Source organism: Orcinus orca, chromosome 10, assembly GCF_937001465.1.
Source record: "Orcinus orca chromosome 10, mOrcOrc1.1, whole genome shotgun sequence".
Taxonomy (NCBI): domain Eukaryota; kingdom Metazoa; phylum Chordata; class Mammalia; order Artiodactyla; family Delphinidae; genus Orcinus; species Orcinus orca.
Genome location: NC_064568.1, coordinates 8,921,129 through 8,943,029, shown reverse-complemented (window position 1 = coordinate 8,943,029; position 21,901 = coordinate 8,921,129). Strand labels below are relative to the sequence as shown.

Below are 21,901 nucleotides of genomic sequence, written 5' to 3'. Positions count from 1 at the left end.
TCTGGTATATATCTTGGCTTCCCAAGTACGATTCATTCAAGTTGGGATCGAAACAAGTTTGGAAATTTCTGCTTTCAGTAAGCAGCTCAGTGTTTCTCAAACTCCCTGCACTGGTGTGGAGAAACTTAGTTTGTGGGGTTCTCCCTATGATTTCTGAACCCCTTTTCTTCACAACAGACAGCAGTAAATAGGTCAATGCAGATGGACCAGCAGACTATCCTGGGTCCGACTTTCACTCCCCGTATTCCAGCCTTTCGATGCACATTAGCTGCTCCCTTCTGCCTGACTCAAGCTCCCTTTTTCTCTGCGACCTGTGTGTGTTCTAAGAATCCAGACAGACCCTGGGAAGGGACCTCTGGATTCTAAATGCTGACCCACTGCGCTGTAGTATGAGAATCGCACTACTGCATTCATTCTAACCTGGGTGCACATTTTTAAAAGAGGTTCAGTGTATCTCCTTATAAAGTACATTTAAATAACCATAATCACCCTCATTATCTGAGCAAAAGAATGCAAGATGCTGAAGATCTGAAGCTATTTTCATTAAAAAAAAAAAAAAAAAAAAGACTCTCAAACTTGAAAACCTCCCGGGACCCATTTTGCTGCAGCAAAAGGTTTTGCACAAAGCGCAACCCTGTCACTCACAAACACAGTAATCGCTGGAGATTACCAGTCATTTTCATTACAGGTAATTTCAGGGTGCCTTGTTTTGCCTTGTCACTCATGTTCCTGGGTCCTTGCCAGATGGTGGCACAAGGAGTAATTCAGGATGCCAACCGGAGCCGCAGACCCAAGGGATAAACCTGGGCACAACTGAATATTCCAGACCAGACAGCATCTAAATGACAGGGTGGAGGGCAGCTGGGGTGTTGGTCCTGCTAGATAAGCAACACTTATCAGAAGATCCTGGGCTCCGTCCTTCCCTTGCCTCAGGCTTGTCCATTGTGTACGATGTGTTTGTTCAGCCTCATCAGCTTGGGGGGGCAAAACCCTTACAAGATCTCACCCTCATCTCTCCCAGCTCCCAACATCATCATCCACCCTATTCATGCTGAACAATATTTAGTCCCTGAAATGTACTACTCTCTCTGCCAAGAATCCTCCTTTGCTTGTTTCAACCTGAGCCTTATCATGGCTTCAGTGCTCTCCTTATTGTCATGTTTTCCAAGCATTTATCTGATCTAAGACTGCAATGTCCTTCCTATTCATCCCCATTGCCCTGTACCTGTCTTTCTCACATTTTTTGTTCTTGTTATTGTTGTGGTTGCCCAATTTCATTTACTCACACGAGACATCTTTGGTGAGCGTTTCCTAAGTTTCGGGCACAACGGCATCTATGAAAAATCCTTACCGATGCGGGGCTTCTGTTTTAGTGGAAATGAGAGGCAAATAAAGGATGTGTTTGCAGAAAACCATTAGGGCGGCATATAGAGATAGTGTGGGTAGGGGTTGCTATTTTAGTTATAAATTTATTTATTTATATTTCTGTTGTTGGCTGCGTTGGGTCTTCGTTGCTGCACGCGGGCTTTCTCTAGTTGCGGCAAGCGGGACCTACTCTTCGTTGCGGTGCACGGGCTTCTCATTGCTGTGGCTTCTCTTGTTGCAGAGCATGGGCTCCAGGCACACGGGCTTCAGTAGTTGTGGCTCACGGGCTCTAGAGCACAGGCTCAGTAGTTGTGGTGCACGGGCTTAGTTGCTCCACGGCATGTGGGATCTTCCTGGACCAGGGCTCGAACCCGTGTCCCCCGCATTGGCAGGTGGATTCTTAACCACCGTGCCACCAGGGAAGTCCTGCTATTTTAGTTAAGATGTCCCTGAGGAAGTGACACTGGAGATGAGGCTGAATGATGAGAAGGTACCAGCCATGCAAAGATCTCTGGGGAGACATTCAAGGAAGCAAGTGTACAGTGAGCATATAGCAAGTGCAAAGGCCCTGGAGAAGGTACAAGCTTGGCAGGCCCCAGAATGGCAAGAAGGCTACTGTAAAGAGGGAGCGGGTGCGTGGAAGGGAATGACGGCAGACTTTTAGGTAGAAGCAGAACTTGTAAGTCTATTCTAAGGGCGCCGTCAAGAGTGTGGTATGGGGACTTCTCTGGTGGTTCTGTGGTAAAGAATCCGCCTTCCAAGGCAAGGGACGCGGGTTCCATCCCTAGTCAGGGAACTAAGATCCCACATGCCGGGGAGTAACTAAGCCCGTGCGCCACACTAGAGAAGAGAAAACCCACGGGACACAGCTAGAGAGAAGCCCGTGCACCACAATGAAAGATCCCATGTGCCGCAACTAAGACCAAAGCATAAACTGGCAAGTCATTCTAAGATTTTTTTAATATGTTGTTAAAACAGCAAAAACAGTCCATCTACTTCCTGCTCTTTCTGCAACTACATGAGTCACATGATAACTAACAGAACAGGTGCATGGGAAGGTTTCAAGCCTTTGGCAGTCAGTGACTTTCTTAAAATGAGCATTTCTGTCCTGCTGACATATGATCAAGTCCCAGGAGACCACACAGTATCCAGCGCTCCTGTCTCTGACTTAATGGGCTCTGCAGGAGAGCCTCAGTCTCCCGAAGTGGACAAGCCTTCCTGCCCACTACACGGACCAGGAGACGGAAGCGTCAGACAGATGGGACTGCGGGCTCCATTTTCTACTACCTGGTGGCTTGGGGCAAGTTATCCTTTCTAGGCCTTGATTTTCACATTTATAAAATGAAAACAATGGAAGACATCTTTCTCACTCTGTGTGTGTGTGTGTGTGTGTGTGTGTGTGTGTGTGTGTGTGTGTGTGTGTGTGTGTGTGTGTGTGTGTGTGTGTGTATTATATGAAACAGTACTCATGGAATGTTTAGACTTGATACCATTTATCAGATACATTGGGCTGAAGCCCCACATCAGTGACCCCCTGGGCTGAACTCAGCATAAGGGTCTATTGTTAGGACACCACCACCTCCTTGTCCCCCCATCTTTTTTCTACCTCTCCCTCCCTCTCTCACCCATTCTCTCTCTTCAATCCTCCCTCACAAAGACCCTATTTCCAGTGAGGTCAGTTCACAGGTACTGGGAGTTAGGACTTAATGTATCTTTTTGTGAGGATACAATTCAACCCATTAACACGTCCCCCCTGTGGAGTCCAAGTGGCCACGAAGTGTTTAGCAAGTACTCTGGAGCGCTTACAAACGGGAATTCCATCTCCACTTCTCATTTCCTCTGTGGCCTCGAGTTACCTGATCTGAACTGCTGTTTTCTCCCATGTAAAAGCCATAGCTGCTGCAGAGAACAGAATAGTTTCAGGACTGGAGACAAATAAAGTTCCTAGAATAATGCATGACAAGGGCATCATGATTATTCAAACTGTTAAAGAAAGAAACCTATCAGAATGGGGTTTGTTCCTGGGCGGCGTGGGTAGCATGGGCCACGGACGCTGCTTCCTTGGTCGTGGTGTGGGTTTTCTTGAGCCGTCTCCCTCCATTGCCTAGGTCCTGGGAAGTGCACTTGGTCAAGAAGCTGATCTGGACACAAAGAAGGGCATTTCTGAAAACCATGCCCGATATTTCCTTTCTTTCCCCCTGGCACTAAGCAGAGGGAGCCTCTGTTGTCAGTCTTGTGATGCGGCGTTGGAAGGCAGGTGAAACCAGTCTCATCTAAGCACGCATTTCTGTGTTTCTGCGTCTCATTTTAATGAGCGTGTACTGCCAAGGTTATCTAGTGAATGAAGCCGGGATGCAAAACAAAACCCTCCACCAATCTGTGCCACCCAGAAAGCCTGGACTTATTCTGAATACTTTACGATACAAAGGAGACTTGGGGACGGGAGGCTTGCACGGATTCTCTTTAGACCTCTGTAGCAAAGAATAGAGAACTGCGGCAACCATTTGGGTATCTCAAACAGAAGATCGAAATCCGACCTGGGTCCGTTTCTGTTCTACCAACTTTGATGATTTGCACAGTCACGTGTAAAGTGTCAGTTCTCCTTCTACTTGTGTGTACCGTCAAGGTCAGGTGTGATAAACAGAACTCGACAGGGATGTACATTTCCAGAAATGTCTCTGATGCTTTGCTAGAGTCAAGGTCTGGTCACTGGGTTGGCAACAGCAGCATCGCCTGGGGCTTGTTAGAAACGCCTGAGCTTAGGCTCCGTCCCAGAGTAACTGGGTCAGAATCTACAGTCTAACAAGATCTCCAGGTGATTCACAGGCACATCAGAGTTTGAAAAGGGCACTCTGACGCCAGTCTGCTCTCCCAATCTGCCTCATGCTGACTTGTGTATCTACTCTGAGTCTGGTTGCACCAGCCAGGGGTCACCAACACATCATTCCCTCTGTGCAGAAACTCCTCTGCTGAAGAACTGGTTGGATCCTGAAAGGCTGTAACTAAGTCCATTTATTCCCAAGTCCAAAGAGACACATCAAAGCCACAGCTAACATCGTCCAGTGGGGGTGATGGTGTTGGCGCATGGCTTTGCTCCCACCAATGAAGACTTGCAGGTGGAAAAATGCTACATCGATCTTGGTTCCAAGCCAATAGCAGATGAACAGCCACCCAGCGGGCGGCTTCTACTCCCAGCCAAAGCAATGGCTGAACCCAAGCTTCTCCTTGCCAGAAACATGGGCGTTCAAGGCTCTCCCAGGACCACAAACATCCCTTTCCATTTCAGAGAGAAATGATCCCTTTCTCTCTCCTTCTGCTTCTGTGGGTTTTAAAGGCATTGTCACTGAATGGCCCAACAGGGAATTTTGCAACCCTCTCTACCAATATCTGAGCCAAGTTTGATCCGGATATTCAAGGGTCAAAGTGCTTCACATCCAATCTGTAGAGACTGGACACTTTTTCCACGGATTAAGCGGATACTGTCAATTGTACAAGTTTACACAAACGGCCCTAACAAACATAGATCACCTAAAAGTTAAAGACAGTATGATTTCCAATATGCTGGTTCCTTGTTCCACTTTATTGGGAACAGAACTTGTTTCCGCCAAAACTGGTTTACCGTTAAGTAAATGGATATCACGTACCAACCCCTCCCTCCCCGACTGGAGTATTCTGAATTTCCTAAGGACTGGAGCAGTAGAACATGTACGTTCAGTATTTAAACCCCAGTAGCTAGCGGATTGACCAGAACTTGACTGGAATTCATACTGTCCATCAATTACTGTGGCTTTAAGCGCTGATTCTGCTTCTTATTCATTTGTTTTGTGGTCAATCCTGCCGTTTCCTTTCTGTATTTTTCATACTAATTTATATAATCTTTTTGAGAAAAAATGTTTTCAAATTTAAAAGACGTTTACAAGAAGGCCGTTTCTTTAAAAAAAGTTTCTTGTAAGCTAAAAGAAACTGTGTTTAGGGGCAGCGGGGGGGAGGGGACAGGTAGACAAGGAATCTCTACCTAAAGGAATTAGAAAAATACCGCCTACCCTTCCTTTGAAATCTTTTGGGAAGTGTCTAAGCAATTCTGAATATATACATAAATTGCTTCAGCTCTAAGCGTTACTTGTGACCCAAGTGCTCTGTGTGGTGGTAAATACTTCCTTAGGTGGACGAGTCTTACGGAGAACCATTACGTAATTCACTAAAGTAGTGAAGTGGCTATATCCGCTGAGTGATTACAGCACATTAAACATGGTCAATACCCATTTGCAAGGAGGCACCTGAATGTTCTCAGAGCCTGATACACCACACATTCAGTGTCCGTATTACGGGTACTCAGGGATAGCACTGCATGCTAGTCAACTTAAGGGACTGTAACAAGAAAATACTATTTTCGCTGCAGGGATAATGACTTAGTTGACCATGAATAAATAAGAATGATTAAAGATTACAGACAGACAATAAAATCCTTCAGAGCACGGAGAATATTCTCCTTATCTTTGAATGAAAAAGGGGTGATGGCTGGTGACAAAGATGGAGGCGACATGATCGTCAGCTGGATTCCCTGCAAGGTCCCTAAGGGCAATCTGTGCGTAGACCTTACCAGAACAGGAGGGCTACAGATTGCTTCCTCTTAGCTGGGTCTTTATCATCAACCCTTGTGTTCAAACTGAGGTCACAGCACATGGAAAATTCCTTTTGTCAAAGCTGGAGGCGGGGAGAGCACAAGACACCGAGGTGCTTCTTCGAAGAACTAGCTCCCCTGTTCACCCTCGGCAGCAGCCCCTGGTCTGCTTTCGCTGGGCCACGTGGAGGAAGAGTAAAGAGAAGCCACAGAGGAAGGAAGATGGCCCTCGGCTCCCACCTCTGGGCTTGTGGGAAGACAAAAATCAAAACTGCCACACTCTCAGAGCCTGATCTTTCTAATAACCTCTGGAAGCTCTACCCCTTGGGTTGTGGGTCTAGGCAAGGCCTAGAAATGGTACCAAAATTCCTTGGGAGGTTGGTGGCGTTGAGATGGAATGGAGAGGATCCTAGGGCTACTTACAGAGGCCAAACCCACCAGCTCGGGGCTCCGTAAACTGTTTCCTGTTAAGTCTCAATAAACGTTCAAGTTGCTCTAACAACACAGGACCCTCAGAGCTTCTGTGGGGAGGAAACTCCAGAGCCGCTGTTCCGCTGCCAAAGCCAGAAGAGCCAACACCACATTGTGGCTCAACTTGTGGCTCAAACACCACACATGCCGAAGCTTGGGAATACAAGCAAAGAGCAGTCCAGAACCAAGAGATACAGTCCCTTAGTAATAAGCAAACCCAAACGTTGGAACCCCTTATGCCTCCAAAATGAGTTTACAGAGGAATTCATCACACAATTCCTATTAAATGGGTAGCACTTCTCTTAAAATTGAAATAATTTATTTCTATACCTTGTCTCCAACTGTGTCTCTGACAAAGCAAAGCAACAGAGGAGACAGAAGGCCATGTGAATGTTTATCAGGGACTGACATAATAACAAGAGCAAATGCTTATTAAATGATTCCTAAGTGTCAGTGTTACTGAATCCTCAGAACCCCTCAATGAACAGTTTCTATTGGTATTCAGAGAACAGTTAAGTAAACTAAAGCACAGAGGGGTTAACCAGCCTACCCAAGGTCACACAGTAAGTGGCAGTGCAGGGATTCAGACTCCCAGTCAGCTTCCAGAGTCTCATTTATTACCATGTCCCTCAGAGACATGCTGCATACACGGAGAGAAAGAAGATATAACTCAAACATTACAAATTCAGCCCTCTTTTAATTTTTAAATCATTCGTTTCTCCATTTTTCTTCACCTCCCACTACATTTTATCTGTGTGTGTGTGCGCGCATGTGTGTCCTTTCCTCCTTTTGCTATTTCTACCTGCTCCTACAAAGAAACTGCAGGAACTCAGTGCCCTCCCCTAGGCCCGGTTCCCCTCTGCAGTATTATTCCTCTCCCCTGAATTCCTGACTAGTACCTTCCTTTGTACCACCAGACCCTCCCCTTCCAAGGAATCCATCCTGTGTGCTGCGCGCCAGAGTATCGGAAAAAACCCAAAGTCTGGTTCCAAATTCTGGAACTTTGGCCAATAGAGAGATTTCCAACATGCTGTATGGGAATGGTTTCCTAATTGAGAGACACACAGGATGGACATACCCCCACCCATTCGCATCTCGCTAACGGCACACAAGCTGTCTCCTTTTTATGGTCCCTTCTAAAACACCTACTCCTTTGGCCAGCAATTCCCCACACTCTTTCCATAACTACCCAAGGTCTGGGCCACATTTATTGCCTTCATTTCCATTTCTTCTGCCCACAGAGAAAATAATACTTTTCAGAATATGAATGAGGGTCTGGAAATCGACCATTATCCAACACCATTTCCCACGAAAGTAATACCAATATTTAGTACTTTACATGTCAACATCTCAAAGCCTGGGGCATATATTAAGAAGTAGAAAGCATCTGTAGGGTTTTTTGTAAAAGGGAAATGGACAGAGCTGTCATTGCCTGAGTTTGCTCAGAGACTGCCACCGAGGACACCAAAATGGAATGAAATTAATAGCCCCAGTCCAAGTTGAATACATAATATAGTTCATTTGGACACCCTAATCCCGTGGGTTGAATGATTTTATTTTTATGGTAGGCTCTGTTACAGAAATTGATATTTGGGCTGTATTTACAGGACACCGAAACAGCCGGGTGAAGAGTGAGTGAGTGAGTTCAAACTGATTCAGTAACACTCTGATTAAGTAGTGAGCAAGGGGAATCGGGTGCTCAAGGCATATTGAATTTTCTGGTTGACTTGGGGTTACCTGATAAACTCTCTTTCTTTCATTCCTTACCGCTGAAATTCTTATTTTCAAAAATACATCACCTCACTCTGCTTATTTGGTGAAGCGTGCTGAGCATGAGTTAATCTTTTTTGCTCAGATGGGAGTTCTGAAATGGCCTTGGGTTCATTTGTCAGGCTGCTGGTGCTAACCACAGAAAGACTGCAAGTGTGGAAATTTAGAATATCGGATATCTTCCTGGAATTCTCTTAATTTCTTGAAAATGGATCGTTCTTTTTCTTCCCTCTTTTCAAAATGCTGATTGCTGACTCGTTTCTTCTTCCCCATCTAAAAATGGACGAACAATATGGGTGGGCCAATTTGAGTTTTCATTTTGAAATCATCAAAAAAATTGTATAGAAAATACTTCCAAAACTTTGATCTTAAAAAAATAAGTTGAAATCAGACTAATGTCTTTGCCAGTAGATAGAGGCAAAGCAGAACCCTCCTGCTGACTGCAGATTTGGAAAGGTAAAATCAGGTTGATTGGAGAATTCTACAGACAGTGATAGAAGGTCTGGAAACTGCTGGTGTATTTATTTCCCCTGAGACACCGAAAAGAGTCAGCCATTCGGCCAAAGGATTCTCCTATCACAGATGTTTCAATCCATCACCTACCTGAATTGGTCTTTAGAGAAGCAATGGATAGACTGTCCAAATGCAGAAGTTATGGCAAGCTAAACGGAAACCTGGATTCAAATACAAGGGCCCAAGATATTGCAAATTCTTGTCCCATTGAGAACTGATACATACTCGTTTCTGGACATCTGTTGGCAACCTGTAGCTCGCCAGGTGTAATGGCTCATCAGCAGCTGGAAGGGAGAGGCCTCAGTGCTGGACAGAAATGAGATTCTATTTCCAGGTGTGAGCTTTTGCAGAGGCAGGGAGAAAGGAGAAGGGTGTTCAGGAGAGCAAATGCTACCCACTATGAACAGAACTCTGCTCTCCACTTTTCAAAACCCACTACTACATCTTCTCAGTTCTCACTTACTGGGGCACCAGAGGGATGCTAGAGCAGGCCAGCAGGAAGGACCTTATAGGTCATTAAACCCTGCTCACTCATTTTCTCCCCTCTCTTGCTTTGTAGTACTTCCATTTTCTAGAAATCTCTAGAAGTAGATGAGCAAGCGCACAGCCTATTAAAAGAAGGGGTTCACAGTGGTTCGGACGTGGACTCTGGAGCCAAATGGCCTGGCTCATCTCGCTCTGTGGTCTTGGTAGTCACACTTAACCTCTCTTTCCCCATCTGCAAAATGGGGAGAATGAAGGCATCTTCTCAGACCACTGATGAGATGCTCTGTCTATAATGCTTGGCTCCATGTCTGGGCACGGCAAGCACTCTACAAATATTAACCATTACCCTTATTAAGCAAGTTATCTTTAAGTAACTATTTCAAATTATCCCCTTTCCGAGGTCTAACGGCTCGGCTTCATCCCATATTTGCCCCTTCCGTCCAGCTTCCTCACAATCGACAAAAGAACCTCAACAGCCAGCTGACTGATCATCATTACGGGTGTGGGAGGTAACAGAGGAGGCGGCCTTGGAACAAGGCAACACTGAAAAGAGTAGGAAAGAGTTGTCCTAAGCCTCTAAGAGACCTCAGACGTGACAACATGGCATTACTGGAAGGCAGCCAACAAAAGGAGAAAACTGATTCACTTAGACACTGGGGAGCTGACAACGGAGACAGTACACCAATAGCATACCAAGAGTGGCGCTGCAAATGAAAACAGAAATGAAAAAAGCCAGGACTCACCCACACAAAAGACCTGGGGTGGCGACGTGAGCAAGGACCATGGACCAAGCCAAGAGTCTGGACTTCCTGTCTGACAGGCTGGTGTCTACATCTGTTCCAGAAACAACATCATAAACAGAAAGTCATGGAGGACTGATTAATGGCAAGTGATTGCCTTTAGAGTGGTGGGGTCTTTGGTGACAATTTTGCTAAAGTTGGCAACCTTGGCATGCGCCTAAGTAGTTTAGGGTTTCTACCAGTGTAGAAGTTCTTCTAAGGCTAGGGTGATGCCTTATGTGTTTGTGCGCCCATCACAGCCCTAGAACCTGCAACGGAAGACGGCTCATGTTAGGGACTTGGTAAATATTTATTGACCAATTGCTGTTTTACTCCAATGAGACAGGTAGTCATGGTGGCGTGAATGGTGTGACTATTATGACAGTTTGAGGTGACATCTCCCAGGGAACAGTCACTATCTCAGAGAACAGTTAACTGTTTGGAAATACTTGTCAGAAAGAAAAAAGGGTTCTATTCTCCTTAGCAATGCAACAACCTAGATTTTAAGAATTTGCCGTGTTGCTGTCACCAAAAACAATGGAATTTCCCAGAAACTAAAATATTTCTTTAGCCAAACCCTATCATCTAGGGATGCACTCTTATCTTCTGAAGTGATGTAAAAATTTACCTTCTAACTGTGCTCCTGTGTTTTCTTTGTAAAAAATAGTCTCCTTACACACGTAGCATAGACTTGGAAGGCTCCTCCCCAAGAGCCTAAGGGTTTTCAATGGAGACTGTGTTCGGACCTTAAAACTCTCTAGTACCTAACAGCGAAACCGGCAATTCCAAGTGTCTCAGCGATTTCGTGTTTACGTGACATCCTCTGAAAGGAGTTGATCCTATGAGATGCGGGACACCAGCTGCGTTTAGATATGACCATTTTCCTGAACTCCCTTATCTTGTATAGACGACTAGCTTGCAATGGTGACAATTATGATGGAGGAACCGTGAAGGAGAGGGAGGTGCTGGTGGTGGCGAAAAGAGCATCTCCGTAAGCGTCCCGCACTGTATGCTAATAAGCACATTACCTTTGATCCTCCCAACATCATGACTATCACCATCCTGATACTGTACACGATTTAAAGGCACAAAATCTGAGGCGCAGAGACCTTTCACAGTTTATAGAGCAAAGTTGGGACTTCTATCCCGGAAGTCTGAGGACCTGAGAGTCACCTCGTGAACCCCAGCTTCACGTGACCTCCCACACCACTGCGTGGCGTCACCACTCAGGCAATGCCATCTTCTTCATCTCCGGGGGGTAGGCAAAGGCTGGGTCATCTTCAACTTTCTTCCTCAGCCCTGTGGCTGGGGATTTAAAGGGTGACCCGTGATCACAACACCTATTTCAAAACCTCCCTCTGAGCCTAAACGGACACCGCATTTCTTTTTCAAAATATCTGTCCTGCACTGGCTCCCTTGGTGAGAAGGAAGGCGATGCTGAGCAACGGAACGTTCCGTGACAGGCTTTGCTGTCAGGGCCCGTCACTGCCGACAGGCGAACGCCGCAGGCTCCTGGAATCGAAGTATCCAGGCTCCCTATTCAGTCACTGAGACCTCCTACAGGATTCACCGCCTCCTACAACAAGCTGAACATTCGTGGGGACGGGGGCCTGGAGTTTCAGGCAAGAAATCAAGGGGTGATGGGTGCCGAAGCTCGAGAAGCCGTGAGCCACAGACAGGCTTTCCTTGGAACTTACTGTCCAGCCCCGCCTGGTATAGAGCAGACACGCGGTAAGTCCTTGTTGAGTGAGAAGTATCTATGGCCCGTGACGTCAGCCCACCTCTCCTAGCCCTCTCTCGCTCTATCAAAAACCAAAGTTCGAAAAAGGTGGGGATAAAAAACCCCACAAAAAGCGGTGGGAATATCTGATATGACAGTGGATGTGTTCCTTCGTCTCCCTAAGTCTCGATGTCTTTTAGTAAAGTTGGGATAATATTGGTACCTGCCTCACAGGGCTGGCTGGAAGGATCAAAGGGTTTGTGACTATTAAGGGCTTAGGGGAGTGTCTAGCACATTCTAAGTGTTCAACAGACGCTACTACATTCAGAGCACAAGTATGGACTCATTGATGCCTCGTCCAGGAGACATATTTCTTAACATCTTGGAAAGAAAAACTCTCAAGAGAAAAAAATTTTAGTGTCCCATCCACTCAGCAATGTTGATTGTTTCCGCAAGGATTCACCCTACTCAGTTTTAAATCAAATTGTATAAGTTAGACCACCCTTTGAGATGTAACAGGTCATTTGGTGTGCTGTGTACATAAAAGCTTCCTGGAAAATATGGAATTTTGAGTGATAACTGCTAAGTCTGTTAGATAACCAACCTGGGTAATATGGACCCAACGTTCATATACATTCAGGTGTCATAGACGCCCATGGATAGCGTCAGTCTTCGTCTTGGTGATAGAATCAGCTTGATTCTTGGGCCAGTCTTCACTTTGCTTTATCAATGCAGACACAGCTCAGTCCCTAACTGCAAAATTGAGCAGTGACTAAACAGAGGATGACCCGCTTCGGCTAATCCAACTGACATTCTGCGGGCACTCGTCGGCAGAGATCGAATTTATTAAATCAAAATGGATAAAAGCAATATATAAATAGATACCCATTTATAATCTCCAGCAATTGATTTTACAAATAACCTAACGGCGCTACAATAAGCATCCCTAGAATCAACGGTTACCAGTTCCGATACTGCACGCAGAGGACGTGGATCGTACGCAGGAGTGGCGGCAGCCACTGATTATGTACACAAGTCTGTCAGTACAGTAAGGAACTGCCATTTTTGCCGTAATAGAAAACGCCAAGCTCCAGCTTCCCCCTTTGCCTCCAGCTGACCGATACAGCCTGTCAAAGTGCAAGATTTCAGTATCACGCTTCTGCAGAGTTGAAATGCTAGCTAATGATGGCAGTGCAACCGGATGGAAGCGGAAACATGTTGACAATGACTTGACGGATTCCTTCTCCAGTGAACAGATGAAATGCGCTAGGTGCTCTGACAACTCCTTAAACCTCCTCAAGGATCATTGCTGACACCCTAACAGCAACCAAAAATCAAACAACTAATTTAGTTTCCCTGTACAGGCAGCCTGACCTTCTGCTTTGGAAGGAACTCTTTCTTCCAAGGGAAAAGCATATGCACACACAACGAGTCAGTGTTATGAGTGTGAGAGAGATTCTCTAAATGCATCCAGAGGGAAGACTAATCATAGCTACATACATTGAGTAAAAGTATACCCAGCCCCATTCTAAGTGTCTTACATATATTAACTCATTTAATCTTCCTAAGGACCCTAGAGATTGATGCTATTATTATGTCCATTTTCTAGATGAGGAAACTGAGGCACAGAGAGATAAAGTATCTTGCCCAAGGTCATACAGCTGACGAGTGGTTATCCTTGTATCTCTTGTGTCCTTATATCTTCCCACTCCTCTGCCTTTTACTCTGGTGGGTATTTTGATGATCACTCTTGAATTTGGATCGTCAGAGTTCTACACCAGGCCACACAAAGTACTGCAACTCCTTTTTATCTCTTCTCCGAGATACATGACTGCCTGCAGAGTATTACTTCTTGGTGGCAGACATTATGAGATAAAGGTAGGGCAACTTCACAGCAAAGTTGTGAAGCATACATTTCACTTTGGACGTGAAACTTTTCAAACATTCAGAAAAGCAGAAAGAGTAGTGGTATAATCCACCACTGAGATACTCGCTGTTAATATTTTACTATATTGGATTCATATATATCTGTGTGTTTTTGACTTGAGCCATTTGAAAGTCAGTTACGTCAGATACCATAAGACATCACTCCAAAATGTTTCAGTTCATCACAGAAGGCAGACATGCTCCAACTTTACCGTTATCTCATTATCACGTCTAAGCAAGTTCAATGTAATCCTCTAATAGCACTCATCACTCAGTCCCCAGTCTCCTAGCTTCAGTCTCTTTATCCCTCCCTATACATGGCAACCCTGAACTTCCCCATCAAATCTCTCCAGACCCAGTGCCTTGAATCCAGGTAAGTGCGCACTTCCACAAACCCCTGCTGAACTCCAGTAATGGGAATTCCAGTCTCCTATTAGAATCCGTCGAGTTATATCCCAAGTCATCTGACCAAGAGTTCAAAGAGGAACAGGCACTGTGGACAGGTCCATTACACAGCCTCAGGGCAAACAGAACACATTGAAGGAAAGACTGTAAACCGTCAATTTAAAGTTAGGAATTTGCTATCTGGAGCCTGTGCTCCGCAACAGGAGAGGCCACAGCAGTGAGAGGCCCGCGTAACGCAAAAAAAAAAAAAAAAAAAAGGAATTTGATAGATCTCCCTAGGGATTGTTAAATAATCTTAAACATCTTGAACCTAATATTGAGACTGGCATTGAAGGGGTTAACCTTCAATGACAATCTCAATCCACCCTACACAAAATACAGTAACAGATTTGCCCTGTGTATAAGAAAAGAGGAGGAGAGAAAGCACTGCTGTAGAGAACAATGAAGGTGAAAAATATGGAAGGAGTATAGTCAAGCACAGGTTGTGCGGTTGTGATCGGTAACGGGAGCCCAGAGTGAGCGACGCAGGCTTGCTAACATTAGACCCCAGCCACGAGCAGTTTCTGGGGCTCTCCTTCAGTTTCTTCAGTAGAAGCCCCTGTCTCTACTCAGGCATGGAATGGCTAGGGGTCTGTTCCATCCATCTTTTATCTGAATACAAACTGTCTTTTCTCTTCCTTCAACTAATAGTTGTGATTACTCCTGACCGTTCTCTATGATAAACAACTCTCCCGTTGCCTTTGACTGGGTGACGAGAAGAACTGCCCTATAGCCGTGAAGATCAGAGAACTTTCACGCTCCAGGAAACAGATCGGGGCAGGAATACCAGGGTCCTCAACACTGCATTTATCTCAGAAGGAAGGAGAAAAATCCTGGCAGAAAGCATAAAGCCAAAGGGAGAAGCTTTAAGGACTGTCAGACAGACACATGAGTAGGCTCCCTGTCATTAGTTTCAACTAATTTCAAACCAAAGACTTAGCATCCCTCATTCATTTTGTTACATATGTATGTGTACGTACGTAGTTTTGGGAATCTGGCCTATTAGACCGAGAGCTCCTTGAGGACAGGGGAATGTCTTATTCCCTCTGTATCCCCAGCAACTAGTGTTTAACACTTAGTACACATCTGCTGTATATTTGTTGTGAAGTGAAGCTTCGCCTAATTTCTATTACCTGTCGTAAAATCTAATCCTTCCATCTTCCAAAGCCAGGATCCGCAAATATACAGTCCTTGCGATACTCCAGCCATCTTTATTTCGGGACAGAGCTTCAGTCCTCAAGCCCTGCCTTTTGCCCACAAAGTTAAACTCATCTGGATTCCAAGAAAGGAAGGAACGTTCAGGTTTCCTCCATCTCTTTTCTCTGCCTAGGTCAGGAGTCTTCTCTGGTTTCCTCTCCTTTGAGCCCACTGGTCCTCTATGATCTGCGGCCACAAAACAAGAGTCCGTTGAGCTGAGCTCAACAGAACTTGACTGCCGTGTCACACACAGTCCCTCCCAAATTAAACACCAAACAAAAAAACAATATAGCTCAGGCCTCCAGGATGCTTCTCCATGACAACGGCCAAGGAGGCTCTTGTTCATGTTCTCATCCCCAAGACAGCATGGTGGTGGTGAGGGCAAACGTGGCCCCACGAGGTGCTTCCTCATCAAGAACCCCACTGTAGTACTGTCCTGGAATTCCACCTAACACAAACACAATCCTAATCACTCCATCACCTCCAAGATGATCTCCCTTCCTGCACTTCCCATCCTCTACCTCTACCCCATTTCCAATCCATCCTTCAGGCTACTGTTGGAACCCTCTCTCCTTCTTTCAAATATTGGCACTGAATTCTCACAGTTCATCCTCATATCCAGAACCTTACGTGCAGCATAAAATACCCTTGCCACCTCTTCCAGCATTCTTTCTTCTCTGCATGAGCCCTGTACAGGCCGAACTCTTCAAACTTTTTGCTATTCTCCCTAAACCCTCAGCTTCTTCACAGAAAAAGCTAACGTGGTACCCTCCAGGTGGAATGTTCAACACCTGTGCCCTGACCCCCATGTCCCCAGGCAGGGAAGTGTCTCCAATTCACTGCTCAAGCACGATTCCATATTCCCTCTACTTTGAAACCTCTCCCGAGGGCCTCAGGCACGATTTTCCACCCTTCCTCTGCGCGCGCGTTAGTGATACCACCTCCTGCCAGGGCTGTTATTATCCTCCACGCACCATTCTGCTCACTGTCTTTGTTCCAGCATCCGGGCCTTTCAGCTGCCAGCCTAGCCTCAGGGCTTTGCACCTGCCATCACTCTGTGATCCAAGTATCTGCACAGCTCCTCGCTCATCTCCTTCCAAACTCTGCTCCAATGACATCCCCCTTTGAACCTCAACTGCCACCTTTTTGAGGTCAGCGACCTTTGCCCGATTCCTCGCTATCCCCTTTGGCAGCCTTTCCCCAGGTGTCTGAGATCGTCTGACATCATCACTGTGTTGATCCTCATTGTTCAGGGGTTCCCAATTTGCGAACTCACCTACCCACTAAGCCTGATTTGTAGCACCAAAACCTACACCGTGGTGTTTTCTAGCAATTGTTTGTGGACATAGGTAGAGCACATTTGTCACTGGACGTACATGTTCTAAGCTCAGGCTGACAAGGGTTTCAGCTCTCATGTGCAAAAAGAAGTGTGTTTCTGCAGTCTAGTTAATAGCTGTATTTCACATTTCTGTACTTCTTTGGGTGATTGTACACCGGGCAGAGTGCTGCAGTGCTGTCTAGTGTTCCTTAAGTGCAGGGTGGGTGCGATGTGCCTTACAGAGAAAAGGACACACGTTAGATAAGCTCTGTTCAGGCGTGGGTTGTAGCCCTACTGACCATGAGTTCAATAGTAATGAATCAACACGAGATGTGAAACAAACATACCACAAGGTTATGTATTGATTGGTTGACAAAAAATGTTGTGACCTGAGGCTCACAGGAACCTGGCCCTATACCTACCCTAGGAGCAATGGTTTAGTATTCACTAATTCAGTGTTTACAGCAACTTCATAGAATACAGTAACTGTGACTAATAAGAAGTGGCTCTATCTACTTTTTCTTTTTTTTTTTTTTTAACGATCTGCCTTCCTCTAGTAGAATATAAGCGCCATAAAAGGAGGAACTGCACCACAGTGTAACACAGCTATATCGCCCCGCCTATAACAGTGTCTGACACATAGAAGGTGCTCAATAAATATGGGTTGAATTGCACTGAACCGGGAAATGTTCCAGGATACAGACTATTTTTCCCTAGGTTTGTGCCTCCGATTTTCAGCCAAACCACTAGCACACTGTGAACTCTTGGTAACAGGTGATGAAATGAATGAAGGATGACGGACTGTGAATCTCCTGCCCCAAAAAGAGTGAGGCCGGGATTTCAGCTCCAGCTTTTCATCTGTGATCACTAAGTACCGTCCTGCTACTATTTTATCACTATCGCCTTATTTATAACGTTATCCTTAAGAAGGGCTTTGATGCACAGCTTCAATATTGGATGCATCATTGCACTGCAGAATGCTGGGATCCATAATATACTGAAACCGCAAATACGCAAACGTGTTTCAATGCCCAGGCAAAGGGCATAATGAGAAAAAGCAGAGATCTGTGATGCAGTAATCCAGTGCATCTTTATTTTCCAAGGCAAAACGTATACAGCCTCAATCAAATTACCCAGATATTAGCTTGGCTAAGCTGAAAGATGTTTCAAAACAGAGACTTTATATATTTGCCTTAAATGCATATTTTAAGAACCGTGTAAACCTGTGCTTGACGTTCTACATCTTAAAGCACCAATTAGGTTTTTTAAAGAAACACAAATGTTCATTGACTCCTTTCATGGCAGAATTGAAAATTGATTTCTCAATTTTAGCTGGGCTATGGTGGCCCTCCTTGGATGCTAAAGTGGGAAAAAAGAGTGCTGTGGTTTAACTTACAAATGAAATCTGAGGAGCTATAACAATGGTTAGCTTTGTACAGAATAGCACCACAGGGACCCGAGGGAAAATAATGATGGCCAAGTGCATGATGTTCCCACGTATTTTCTGTGGTCTGTTTCCCCCATAGGATCCGCGTAGAGCTGACAAGAACTTCAGAGAGCAGAGGCCCTTCTATGATAACACGTACTAAATAATACATATATTATTACATATAGTAATAAATACTGAGCAATGACTATATATTACACACTCCCTAGGCAGTTGGAAGAAAAGGTCCTGGGAGAGCTAGTGTTGTAAACATGAGAAAAAGTGATGCACCCTGGTTGTGTTAAGGACGACAAAGGAAAAACAGAAAGGCCACGAAAGAGGAGCAGGGACACCTGGCTTGAATTCAGGGGGTCAGGAAAGGCTCCCTGGAGAAAGTGACTTTGGGAAACTACAACCCAAGAAAAGAGCAGAAGGTAACCAGTTAAGGAAATTGCTGGGTCCATGGTATGACTATCTTCACCTTTCTAGATATTTCCAGACATGTCTCCCATGTGATCTTACTAATCTACATTTCCACCAGTGTGGCCTAAGAATTTCTACTTCTTCACACCCTCACCAGTTCATGGCATCAGCACACGTTTTTATTTTGTAAGGATATGGGCATGAAATACTATCTTCTTATGATTTTAATTTGTATTTTTCAAATTGATGAGGTTAAGCATTTTTCTTCTTCACTACAAATTACCTTTTTATACCTTCCTTTTTTAATTAAGTTGTCTTTTATACATTTCAAAAATTTGGGGTACCAATCATTTGTCAGTTAAATATGCAGCAAATAGTTTCTCCTGGTCTATAGCTTTGTTACCTAACTCTGTAACTGATGCTGTTTTTCAGACACTAGCACTGTTTGTTACTGGAAACAGAAAGTAGAGTCCATCAGTAAGAAAAGAGTTAGAGAAACTTTTCCGTGTGGATAAAAGAAAACTCTACAGTAACTACGATGACCAAATCAACATAAATAAATCTTAAAACCACAAAGTTATATGAAAAACAGTTTGCGAGTGACTATGGGCAGAATGATACAACTTTTGTCGATATTTAATAAAAAACACAAAGCAATGCCTATCTACAGTTTATGGGCAATAAGACAATAGCGGTATGAAACCACATTGGGAAGGACCCAGACCAATAGGAGAATGGTAGCCTTGGTGGGGGGGAGGGGCAGGAGAAGACTGGCAGTGGGGATGGGGAAGTCTGGGGGGTGCCCGGCTGGCTTCCACTCTGCTTTATTTCCCACGGGTGGATGGAGGGGCACGTGGAGCAAAGATGTCAATATGTTAACGTCTTATTTTGGAGGCTGTGATATATTATGTTCACCTTCTATAGCTGTTTGAATCACTTCGCACACACACACTTGATAAGTACATATCTACACACACATATAAAATGTTTAAAATAGCTCAGGAAAACACATAGTCTTTGTTACTAAACTACAGAATTCCTTGTTATTTAAAAAATAAGAAATTAAATATGGGGTACAGAAAAGAGCCCTATTTAATTTTACTTATTCACTGTTTCCCATAATTCAGTGTTTCTTACAATATCCATTAGACTCAAGTTCTTCTCCATTTTTGTCTTTTATCCTTCACTTTCTATAATCTGAGTGACAAGCACTTCACAGAACACACTTTGAGAAATTTTTGTGGGACAAAAAGGCTCAGAGAAAATTAAACAGAAAACAACTAATTCACTGAAGTTAATTGAGCTTGATTTTGACAATATGCCAAGAATAAGTTGGAATGTCTGACCTTTCTTAACTAGCAAGGGTGTGTTAGTAATTCATTCCAGAAACCAGTGTCCACAGCACTGCCTCACTGTAAACATCAACTCTTCAAGATCCCTTGCTTTGAGAACTTCTGATAAAGATAATTTTTAAAATTCAATAGGGACCATGCCTTACTACTATTGTTCCTTGAAACTTACAATTTTTTACAATTTTATAAGAGAAAAAAATTGTAGCTATTTAACAATAAAAAGCCTACTTCCTTAGAGAGTATTTCACTGCACGACTATTTAGAGCTAAGCAATTTTCTTTCCTAGGCCATAAACTACATTGCTATTCAAATAAATGGGAGTTATCAGACACCACAGACACTTATTTTATTTACTCATAAGGCTACAATGGTTTAAAAATAAACATTCCAATACGTTGGTCAGTGCTCTGAAAAGTACAGAAATTGTCATTCTAGGAGTTTGGGATTTTTGAGCATGAGCCGCCCGTTCTCCTTGCTTGGCCCTGCTGTAAACCTTTCTCTGCTCTTAGAAAAAAAAAAAACGGAAAAGAAAGAAATTGTCATTCTAGGATTTACACAACTCCATTATCATTTTGCTGCTATGTCTCTCAGCTGTTCTGCAAAGAAAGCATGCACTGGGGCTAATCATCTATACAGAACTTTGTAATTTAAAAATACATTTATGCATTATGTTATCAGATGAGAAACTAGGATATTTCATACATTTGTGCCATTAACGACCCACAGGGTGACAATTATTCTACTTATTTTACAAAGGCTCAGAGAAGTTCAGTGTCATGGGACCGGTCTAGATCATATCTCAAGTAAGCGCTAGAGCTGAATCAGACCCTGAGTCAGGTGAGTCCAAACGCAGCATCATCAGCTCTCATCTCAAGGTTACCAGAGAACACAAGAAGATAATCCGTGCCAAGCAAAAGTGAATTCCCATTATTATCATCACTTCTAGTTTCTTTTTTTAATATAACCTCATCTTGATTATAGTTTAATGCAAACAAATGCTCAGATTTGCAATTCATGGACAATATTTTCTAGGTTTCTTACTCTTTCCACAAAGATTCTTCCTGAGTAATTGGTGTTTTAAAGTAAACTGTTTGAGGAATTTCAAATACGTTTGGCTTTTTTCACTAGACCGTTACGGTTATATAGAAAATAATCTTAATTAACCATGCAATAGAGGTTGTCTTCGATATTTAGGTCAGTATAAGCTTCTGGGTTTTGTGTTTGTTTTTCTTTCCTTTGTCCTGAGGATAATTACTATGTTGGCATTTGACAAGCCATGCTGTGACTATTTCTTGCAACTGTCAAGCTGGGGTTCCCTAGCTGCAACACTGTAAATAGACTTCAGGGTAAAAAAAAAAAAAATCTTTAGAAAGTTTTCCTACACGTCCTCAAATCAAGCATCTCATTGACGACAATGAAGGCTGTGATAACAATGAGAACCTTCTTAGAAGACCGAGGCATTGATGAAGCCATGCATTTATCAACTGAGGACGCACAGTGACCAGTCTCATGACGGATTTTCCAGGAGACCCTCAATTTCATATAATTATAATATATATAAGATATAATAATACAATAACATAATTTTGTCATTCTAATTTTAGTTAACAAATGCAACATGATTGACTAGAGAAATGAGCCTACATCTTCAAACCAGAATTTGTCAGAAGGAGAGTCTCAATATTTAATCCAGAACCTAAGATCAGTCTTGTTGTATATACTTCTGTAACACACTGGCTGCATTTCTCAAAGTTCAGATACAAACCCTCTCCTAGTATGTTACTGTGGCTTCTCCCTGCCTCTAAATTCACACAGAAATCCCTACTTAAGAGTTCTGGGGACTTCCCTGGTGGCACAATGGTTAAGACTCTGCGGTCCCAATGCAGGGGGCCCAGGTTCGATCCCTGGTCAGGCAACTAGATCCCACCCGCCTGCCGCAACTAAGACCCAGCAAAACCAAATAAATAAATTAATTAATTAAACAAAAAAAAAGAGTTCTGGAAGAATTCTTGCAACTTGTTTGTGTTAAGTGAACAAAAGAATTTAGAACCTAAGAACAGTAAGTAAAGTCATCAATAAATGCTACACGA

The 21,901-nt window shown here is 43.9% G+C and overlaps 1 protein-coding gene across 2 annotated transcripts in view; it reads left to right on the top strand.

Moving 5' to 3' along the window:
* GRM7 (glutamate metabotropic receptor 7) overlaps positions 1–21,901 on the top strand; it is an 853,253-nt gene that overhangs the window by 829,273 nt on the left and 2,079 nt on the right. The gene's annotated exons all lie outside the window — the stretch shown is intronic.